Source organism: Alligator sinensis, unplaced genomic scaffold (assembly GCF_000455745.1).
Source record: "Alligator sinensis unplaced genomic scaffold, ASM45574v1 scaffold410_1, whole genome shotgun sequence".
NCBI lineage: Eukaryota > Metazoa > Chordata > Crocodylia > Alligatoridae > Alligator > Alligator sinensis.
In genome coordinates this window covers 1,692,810-1,699,844 of record NW_005841972.1, presented here as the reverse complement: position 1 = coordinate 1,699,844, position 7,035 = coordinate 1,692,810, and the positions used below count along the sequence as shown (strand labels likewise).

The following is a 7,035-nucleotide window of genomic DNA, read 5'->3' as shown; positions in this document are numbered from 1 at the left end:
TTAAAGCTGTTTGTAAAGTAGAAGTAAGGGCATAGATAGGCACCAGTCTGGCTGCTAATAAGGGAAGGGGCACTGGGCAGTGTTTTAACTTCAAACAGAGAAAGTTTCTTGAACTTTTTATAGCTGATGACATTTTCAATGTACAAGTTTGTGTTTAACTGGAGGCCAAATCTTTTAGACTTTCTGCAGGCGATTTCAATATAAAAGGTAAAAAAATTAAAAAGGATTTGGACTGATAAAAAAAAAAAAAAATCAAACATTAATGAACTCTGATGATTTTGAGGATGGGGACTTTTTTTTGCTAGAAGCTTTTTTCCCCCCCGGCTTCATTTGGAAAAAAGGATTGGGGATAAATACATATCATGGTAAATTTAGATTCACTTTAAAGAATAGTAATTTATCTAGGAGAGGGTAAATGTACATTCAATACCTTTTTGATACAAAAATTGAGCCCAAAGCTTTAACTTGCAGGAGAGTACCCCAGTATTCAGGATGGTCCCTAGCTTCTCACATTGATATTATTCTATTTTGTACAAAATACTTAAACACGAAGTATATTAGAGGCTGTCTCACCTTCTAGCTGAGTGCCATATCTACCAGGTCAGTCTCTCATCCATATATTCTGTCTCAATGATTATTTAAATTGTGCTTTGTTTTGTTTTAATTTGTTTTGTTCCTAAATAAGTTGAACTGCTGCAAAAGAAACAATTGAAGGACTCCTATATTGGAATGACCAATGGGGAGCCCTACCTCAGGTCTCCCCATGAGAGACACTCAGATAAACAATGGAAAAGTGTGGTTTAAATCTCTGCCCTAAATCAGAGTAGACTTGAATTTGCTCTAGTGAAAATTTAATTAGTTACAGATGTAACAGACTGCCAATGTGGGCTCACCAGATTGGCTTGGGATACTTACCCTGGGCTACAAACAGTGTGGGTGAACTCTGAGTGACCCCAAGGGTGGAGCAGGGGAGCCCTGCCCCATGGAAAATGAGAAGCCAATCGAAAGAAGGGGTTTTCAATCCCCTCATTTGCATGGAAGGGGGATGGCCGGAATTGGGGGCCTGCCACCCTGAGCCCTGGTTGGCCGGTTTGCAAGACAGGGAGGGACTGCTGGAGGGGATAAAAGCAGCAGCTGAACTAGCACGGGGGCTGCTTGTAGTCTGGGGAACAACACAGGAGGCCTAAGAAGAGCTGGGGTGAGCTGACCCAGCAGAGGGAGCAGAGAGACCCTCTGAAGAGCCTCAAAGGCCCTGGAAGAAGAGGGCAGTCAGCTGTGCCGCCAGCCCTGCAGCAGAGAGGGAGTAGCGGCCAGGGCTTGGGGCAGAGAGCTGGTGCCCCAAGGCCTTATTGCAGTGTGCTGGACATGCCGGGCATCCCGGAGGCTAGGGGTGGTAATCGCCCCCCCCCCACTCCACTGCGGAGAAGAAGCAGCGGCCAGGAGTGCAGGCGGCATCCTTATCCGGAGCAGGGAGCTGGGCTGGTGAGTTGAGGAAACCCCTTACCTTCCCTGGGGAAGTGGGACAGCAGCAGGCAAGGCATTGGGATCCTGAGGAGTAGCAGAGCGCCAGGACAAGGGTCCCCAGGAGCTTGGGGCGCAGGCCGGCGCTCGGAGCGGGACTGGTGAGCCGTGAGGCATGTGGGGCGCCTGGCTAGTCATCTGGAGCAGGGGTTTAGAGCAACGACGCCTAGGAGCTGCCTGTGCTGCTGACTCTCTGCCACTGACTGCCACAAAGGAGACTCAGTCCTGTCCCTTATTCTGCAGCTGATTGTCATCAGATGGAGTCCCTGAGCTTTGTGCTTGAGCCATGCCGATTGCTGCAGGAGCCTACTCTGTTGCTTGTTGCTTGCCTTTTTGGTTGCCACAGAGGGTTGCCCTTCAGCCTCTTTGGTGGGTTGGGGCTTGATACAATGGGATTGCTGCAGACCAGAAGAGCTTAACCTGTTGCAGTCTGTCACTTATTGGGAAGCCTGTTGGAGCTGCAGGGAGTGAGCACCTTGCTTCCTTGTGGTAGCATCTGCGCGGCGGCTTGCTGTAGCATCTCAGCAGTGGCTGAAAGCTGCCAGTTACCCTACCTGTGGTTCTTGAGTCAAAGGTTGACTAATGCATTCTGGTTTGTTTTGTGATTCTGGTTATGCCATTTTAAGTTCACTTGTAAATAACCTTTCCTATTATTCTTGTTTTGTAAATAAAGTGTAAATAGTTAAATTGGTTAAGTGTTAGACCTTGGGACCATGGACTGCTCTGTGGGGAGCAGGGGCCAGCTGGGAAGTAAATTGGTGCTGGCCAGAAGCCCTGCCCCACTCTCACCACACCATCCCTGATACTGGGCAGGGGTGGCAACTATTGGGCCGCCACCCGAGTTTCACCGAAAATTAAATAGCTCTAACAAAAGGGTTTGCAGAATATGCAGCAGCCAGGTGGCAAGAGTGCTTTCATGGGAGAAATGGGTACAAGTCTCCTCAGACAGAGGAGGGAACAAAATCTCTGTTCCTTGCATTATGGGTTATAGACTAATGCCAGCGCTGTTGAATAAAATGGAGATAACAACTCTACATCTCATACTTCTGTGAATTCTTGCTAGGGGGAAAAATCAGGTTCACTGAACATTTGTGTCTTTTGTAATGTAGCTTTTTCTTTTCTTTTTCGTTTGAGAAAATTGAAATAAAAAATTGGATTGAGCTGAACCAAAATGTGTTTTTTGCCTCTTCCAGTCTGACAGCACAGCCTATACACTATATATAATACAACTCCATTTGTATAGGCTAGGTTTTAAATAGCATTAGTAATTAATTTAAAAATAAATTAAATGCTGATATCCTGGGACAAACATGTGAGGAGTGACTATCTTAGTGTTTACAAACGGTTTGTATCAGCTCAAGTCTGGCTGTGTGATATATATCTCAGCATTTAATTTATTTTTAAATTAATTCTTACTAATGCTATTTTAAAACCTAGCCTATACAAATGGAGTTGTATTTTTAGATGTATTAATTGATGATGTGACCCTTAGTTGCAGTTCATAACAGATTTTTATTCCAGTCTCTGCATGCTGTAAAATAAATTTTGAGAGGTCTCTTTAACAGGTGCTTTCCAACCTTACATTTTTCAGAGTATTTCAGCATTTAAAAAGGGCCATATGAGAACCTCTTAACACTTTTCAAGATCAAGTAATGGACTATTTTGGTTTTGGTCTAGAAGTAAATTACAGTTTACAGGAGAGGAGTGTGGATGGATTGTCATTAAACTATTCCTATTACCTAACCAAGGCAGGCACTTACCCTCACTTTTCTATTAGTAATAACAAATGTGGGTCTTAAAACCAGTAGCCTTTTGATTCTCTTTTTTTTTTATTGTTTTGCCCTTCTGGCTCTTCATATATCTACTACTGAAGCACAACCACTCTGTTGCTTTATAACCTCTCTTGAGATTAGGCCAACTTGTTATTCTCTTGACATACCAAACTTAGTATATAGTTTATTCTTTATAAATTACACTAATGAAAACAAAATAAAAACAAGGTGAGAATAAAAAGACATCAATCTATGTAATTATGAGAATAATACAGCAAGGTCATGTTTTATGTTTTACAGGGATAAAAACATAAAGATAAAGCAGTAAATTAGCCATTTGCTTGCAAAAACAACTAAGTTTATCTCACTGTAATCCCCAAAGAAGTGAAGCTCTGACCTTTTGTTTCTTCTGAATTACATATGAAGCATCAGAAATAATTGGACATGACATGTTGGGCTAATTATTACTCTCACTGAGGTTTACATCATAAGTCCAACTAACTTTAGTGGGATCATAAAAAAAACTATTAGCTTAAAATAGAATACCTATAGTTATTTTCCTAATTTAAGATAGGAAATGTATCAGTCAGAGATCATTTAATACAATGAACATCATTTTATAATCTCAGAAATAGAGAATCAGCATTGGGTATATTGAAAAATACAGTCTTAATTTGCAACACTGGATTTTCAAGCTGTTCTATTGCATCCAAACTCATATCTAGGATCATATTCAAGCCATGATATAAACATAACAAGCCACTCTGGCCATCTAAGGTAATTTTTTAAAATTTTGTGATAAACATGAATTACAAGAAAAATGAACCATTATAGTAGCCCAAGAAACTAATTAATATTCTCATCTATAGATACAGTTAGTTTGTCTGAATAATAATAATAATGCTCATTCAGCATCTTTCATTTTTAAGATCCTGTACAAACAGTGATTTATATATTCACACACTACAGACAGGGTCAATTTCTCCTTTCTTAATTTGTCTTATATCCTATTATGTCAATTTTCATTAAATTCTCTGAATCACTTAACTCTATTTCATGCTTAACCTTTCAGAGCCATTTTCTTAGAAAGAATTAAGCATTGACATATATTTTATATTTCAAAATATTATGTTTAAATAAAGATGAAGAAAACCTTGTAACTCACTGAGAGCATGCTAACCTTTATTCACCTATAGTAAAATTCAGTTGACTTTACTAGAATTACATCAGGGATTAATTTAATCCATTGTATATAAAGTATTTGTCACTACCAACTATGCAATGGCCTAGATACTAGAATTTGAATGATATACATTGCCTGTAGACTGCACTTGAATGGTGTGCACAAAAATTTTGGCCAATATTCTACATTTAGTTTTTACACAAAATTCTTTTTAACATGACTTAAGTAACAGTTGGGTGCATGGAAAGAAAATAGAATATGGTTCATGAGTTTTAAAGACAGATTGTGTTATACAGTAGTTTTAGAATATATCAGATTACTAGATTATATATAGAAGGTCAAGCAATTTATTCTATGCAGTGTCTGAAATATTGCTTATACCCTTCCTAAATGCAATATCAGTTCACAATTAATATCCAACCTGCATTATACTCACTAGATTGTCCAATGCAATGAGTCCCTTGGTAAACTTGAGCATATTTATCTTGAAAAATGAATATGGGTTTAACAATGGCTATAGTTGTAATGAAAATTTGATAACCCATCCTACTACCAGATCTATTAAATCTAATGAACTATGGGCAAGTTCCATTACCCCTTAGTGACATAATGTTTCATTTATCCAAAACAAAGGTTATTTCTACTTATTCACACAGGTTAAACAACAGCACTGTAAACAAACTCCCCAAAAATTAAATTTACAGTTTAACTTTAGCTGTCTTGCATTTTCTACCTGCATAGCAGAATCTTCATGTCACTTACTATAAGGATAATTAAGAGTGAAATAATAGAGGTCTAATATATATAAAAATGATATTTAGGATAAATATGCCAACTAATACAAATGCTAATTTGTATCCTGGTTCTTTTCCATTGATTTCACTGGCAAAACTCACATTGTCTTCAGTATGAGCATGGTCAGTACCACATAAGGTTCCAGAAAGGTTTAGCGTTGTTCCATTATAAAACTGACTAAAAATGTGTCACCTTAACTGTTAGTAAAACATTATAAAACATCACTGATACTCTTTTAACACTGATAATAAGGAATAATTCAATTACCATTAGTGTAATTATTTGAAAGCCCTTGGGCTTTAAGGATTTTTTTTTTCTCCACATGTATATAGCCTTCAGTTCAGTTAGGCTGAAATATAAAATGAAAAAAAAATATTAGGCCACGTATAATAATCAATTTTCACTCTCTGAAGTGGAAGAAATACTTTGTTCCTTAATGGAGGCCTGAAGGCAAGAGTTTTTCTTCTTACAGTGTTTAAAGTCCTCTTAGTCACCCCAACCAGATTGGTATAATAATTTTATCTGTCATGTTCCTAGTTTGGACATATTTATACTGATGTTTCTTATACTATGAAAATATGCCTGAATAGGAAGGGAAAGATGCAATGTACAGATTTAAAGTACACTTCTGCTTCTATAAACTGCAACCACACAAGGAATCATACCAGCGTAACTATATTGATAAACCAACAACAAAAATTATATTCCCAACAAACAAAATTGGGTGTGAACAGGGCCTTACAGCGTTCCCTAGGCAGCAAAATTCCAATGGGGTCCCATGTATGGAATAGCTTTTCTTTGAGAAATCTTCCTAGAGATCTTTTGTTTTTTTCCCTGGTGCAGAGATTCCAGTTCCTTCTCTGGCATATGTTTCATTGGCCCTTGGCACATGTTACACTTACTGTGTGATTAACTAGTTAATCATATCTTCAACTGTTACCCAGCAGCAGGTTACGGTAATTAATGGCATGCTAAAACAAGGAATAAGCCACAAATTTATCCCACAAAAAATATGTTACAACTTTGTGGCTAGTTCCCATCATACCATTAATCGATGTATGGTCAAACTGCCTGGGCTCCTGGCTGCAGAGTATGCCGCTGTGGCTGGGAGCCCCTCACAGATGCAGGAGCTTGCTATTTGTCAGTGCAGGAGGAACCCAGGATAATGATCCCAGGCTCCCCCTACAACAACAAAATATGATGGGATCTGAAGCTGGATCCCACAATCGCATCTTCTCCCTTGCATGTGTGCTATGGCAGGAAGCGCAGTGGTGGAGATCCTGCATCAGATGCCATTGCACCTTTACTTGCACATCTACCAGGGGCCACTGTTTGTACAAAGTGGAATAGGATCAACAAGAGAGAGAGAGAGAATCCCACCCTGGAATACCCTATGGCAGTGGTTTTCAACCTTTTTGCATTTGCAGACTCCTAAAAAATTTCAAATGGAGGTATTTCATAGATTTCATAGACATCAGGGCTGGAAGGGACCTCGGAAGATCATCGAGTCCAGCCCCCCGCCCAAAGGGCAGGAAGTCAGCTGGGGTCATAGGATCCCAGCAAGATAAGCATCCAGTTTGCTCTTGAAGGTGTTCAATGAAGGCGCTTGAACCACCTCCGGTGGCAGGCTGTTCCAGACCTTGGGGGCTCGGACAGTAAAGAAGTTCTTCCTTATGTCCAGCCTGAAATGATCTTGAAGTAGTTTGTGACCATTCGACTACGTCATCCCTTGGGGCGCTCTGGTGAACAAACGTTCCCCCAGAT

At 39.7% G+C, this 7,035-nt stretch overlaps 1 long non-coding RNA gene across 1 annotated transcript in view; it reads right to left on the bottom strand.

Annotated features, from left to right (window-relative positions):
* The window catches only part of LOC102386910, an 8,182-nt gene extending 7,537 nt beyond the window's left edge, over positions 1–645 (bottom strand). Inside the window, exon 1 of the long non-coding RNA XR_323475.2 lies at positions 574–645. This is a non-coding gene — a long non-coding RNA (uncharacterized LOC102386910). The remainder of the gene's footprint in view (positions 1–573) is intronic.
* Between the last annotated feature and the right edge of the window lie 6,390 nt (positions 646–7,035).